Source organism: Cebus imitator, unplaced genomic scaffold (genome assembly GCF_001604975.1).
Source record: "Cebus imitator isolate Cc_AM_T3 unplaced genomic scaffold, Cebus_imitator-1.0 Scaffold188, whole genome shotgun sequence".
Lineage (NCBI taxonomy): Eukaryota > Metazoa > Chordata > Mammalia > Primates > Cebidae > Cebus > Cebus imitator.
In genome coordinates, this window is record NW_016107503.1 from 1,737,450 (window position 1) to 1,740,581 (window position 3,132).

Sequence of the window (3,132 nt, forward strand, 5' to 3'; positions counted from 1 at the left end):
CTGCGCAGCGCCTCCCCCCCGCGCCGGCCCCCAGAGGCCTGCAGTCCCTGCAGCGGTGGCTGCTCCTGCTTGAGCCAGCTAAGACGACCGGATCGAAGGCAGGGTCCTCCTCCATGAGCCGTGATACCCGCCCCCAGCTTGAAAGTGGTGGTGAGGGGGGCTGGGCTGGTGGCATGCGGTCACTAGGCGCTGCCTCCTCTGCTGCCTCTGATCCTTCAGGCGGGGCCCAGGGGACCTCACCATCTCTTCCTTCTCATCCTCCTGATCCTGGGCCGGGGGCTGACCCTCTCCATGCGGAGCATGCGGTCCCGCAGGGCCTTGGTGCTGCTCCGCAGCGTCGCCTCCTGCAGAATCCCGGTCAGCTTGTCTCTGTGGGCCCAGAGGCCCTTCGCCTCTGCCCCTCGAGCTCCCTCCTCGCTACCACCGCCACTACCAGCTCCGCCTCCTTCCTCCTCGCCCACGGTGTCCCAGACATCCCGGGCCACAGCCCTCCAGGCGTCCCCGGGGCCCTCCGGCTTGCCATGGTGCGACAAAGCTCCTGCATCGTGAGGGCTGCCAGGGCCTCCATCCCAGCCTGCCCGTGGCGGAGGTCAGCCAAGGCCACCTCACGGCACGTCTCCTTCACTGCCTGCGTCTTCAGCCAAGGCCACCTCGCAGCAGATCTCCTTCTCTGCCTGCGTCTTGGGGTTAGCCATGGTGGCCCGGCGAGGGTCTCTGCCCCGAAGCCTCCGTCGCTGGGGGATCTCATAGACCCTGCGAGGGCCCTGCGCTTGCCACTGCTGGGCAGACCACAGCGTTTGATAGTGGTCTGGGCCGTAGTGGGTGGCAGCTGCTCCCGCAAGGGGGAGATGAGCCGCCAGCTGTCTTCACAGGGGCACTGGTCAGAGTCACCCCCGCTGTCCGAGTCCGTATACAGCTGCTGCTGCTGCTCCAGCAGAAGATCAGCGTCTTCCTCTTCTTTCCGGTACTGATTCTGCAGATCCTGCAGCCTCTTCTCCATCTCTAGCTGGATGTCGATGCCTTGCTGCTCCAGCAGTTCCTTCTGGGCGAAGTTCCAGTCCACCGGCTCAGAGCGCGGGCCTGGGGGCGCAGGGACCCCTGGTTCCCGTCCCAGCCTCGCCTGCTCCGGGTGACGGAAAACGTGGTTCTTCCCCATCACAGTTCTATTCCCTGACTTCAGCACCAGCGGCTCCGTCACAAGCTTCCCATTCACATACGGCTCAGCTCCTTCGCACGGCTGCAGAGTGACCACCACGTCTCCACCTGGCCGGGGTATGCTACGGAACAGACGTGTCGCTCCCGAATAAACTGTCGAGTCAGCGTGATGCCCATACCTACCTGGCCGACCCTGGTAACGCCAGCTTTGATGCGGTAGAGCGGGCACTCAGACATCAGAGGGTCTTCTTTCAGGTTCACCAGGTGGGGAGGCTTCTTTGGAGAGAAGACGCCCACAGTTCCTCCATCATCCCGGACGGCCATCCCCATCTCAGCCAGCAACGCTTCTCTCTCCATCCTCAGCGCTTCTGTCTTGCGCTTCTCCTCCCACGTCTCATTCAGCTCAGCTATAATCTTCTCTGTCTCCTGCAGCCTCTCCATGTCTTCTTCAGGCCCAATCTGGGGCTCCGTGTTTGGGGAGAATGACGGCCCCACCTCCCCGTTATGTGTGGTGGGCGATGACAGTGACACCGGAGCGGGGGGAGACGATGCAGCTGGCAGGGCACCTCCACACTCCCTTCTGCCTTCAGGCCTTCCGGAGCAGAGGCTGACAGTCCCCGAGCCATCAGCAGCTCCCGCAGCCGGGCCACCTCCTCCTGTAGCTCTCTAATCAGCCGTGCGCTGGGGTCCTCGCTGATGATGGCTTTGCAGCGGATATGCTTGGTGCGTTCGGCACACCCAAGGGTGCTGAGAGTCTCGTCGTGATTGATGTCAGCAGGGCTCAGGGCTGCAATCATTGCTGTGTGTGAGTTCCCACCCACATTTTCCGTGAGCAGCCAGGTGCGCACAGAGTCCCTGTCGGGAATAAAATCCGACTTCCGCTTGTTTGACCGCATACCCGCAGTGGCCGAGATCACCTTCCCTACAGTAGTCAGGGATTTATTGATACCGGCGCCTCCCTCAAGCGCAGGCCCGTCCCCTGAGGAGTCAGCCCGCTCACTCTCAGCAAGGTCCACCAAACTGACCTTACTGACCTTCTCCGGTCCAGCCCACCAAGCTGGTCATGGCAGCGCTGTGTGAAGACAATGGTGAAGACAGCATGGGAACGGCTGCTGGTCTCATTCATGTTGGTGGCAGCCACACTCCGTGCTTTGTTTCCACAGTCCGTGAGTCAGCAATGTCTGCGTAGGAGGTCACAGCCAATTTGGACAGGTCCAGCACTCGGGGCTCAGGATGGGGTGCTCCTGGACCCGCAGAGAACCCCGACTCTTGGGGTTCAAGAGGTGTCGTACCCGCTCACAATACATCTCCATATAGCTCAGCTCCACAGAGCAGGATAGCTGAGCACTCTGGTTCTCACCAACGCGAGAGAAGAGGTCCTCACAGAGCTGGGCACGATGCCCTGCTGCCCTGGCTCCTGTCGGCCCATCATGGTCTAGGATTTCCCAGCCCCAGTCTGCCCGTAGGCAAAGATGCTCACGTGTGGCCTTCAAAATCATGGAGCAGCATCTCTTCTCCAATGTCCCGACACACTTGTTGCTGAGATGCAAACTGGGGGTCCTCTAACCGAAGTGTGTGACCAGTGGGAGTGGTCAAAGCTGAAGCTTTTGGGGGCATCCTTGCTCTGTTTAGGATTGATGATGGAGGTGGTGTTGCCCTGCATGCTGACCACACACTTGGCATTCTGGCTGGTCTCCCGGACGTTAAAGGGCCGAACCCTCACTGCCACTTTCACCGAGGCACCAGCCATGGCTCCAGACACTCCTGCCCTCCTCAGCTGGCGTCCTGCCCCCAGTCCAAAGGGGCTGTATCAGTTCTGGCTGCCACCGGCCCTCGTAGGGGGAGCCCCATCCTATTCCTGGGGCCTGGCCACACCAGCTGGGGCTCTGGGAGCTACCCTCCGCGCGACGGGGCTCCCGGAGCAGCTCGGCGAAGTGAGAGGGGCAAGCAAAACTAAAGAAAAGATAAATGCTGGAT

General features: G+C 61.5%; 1 pseudogene across 1 annotated transcript in view; it reads right to left on the reverse strand.

Moving 5' to 3' along the window:
- Positions 1-3,098, reverse strand: part of LOC108316377 — a 3,861-nt pseudogene extending 763 nt beyond the window's left edge. The window contains exons 1-2 of the transcript XR_005203056.1: positions 651-3,098; positions 128-604 (exon numbers count right to left, since the gene is read on the reverse strand). The product of XR_005203056.1 is annotated as a kinesin-like protein KIF1C (transcript). The remainder of the gene's footprint in view (positions 1-127; positions 605-650) is intronic.
- Positions 3,099-3,132: the final 34 nt, after the last annotated feature.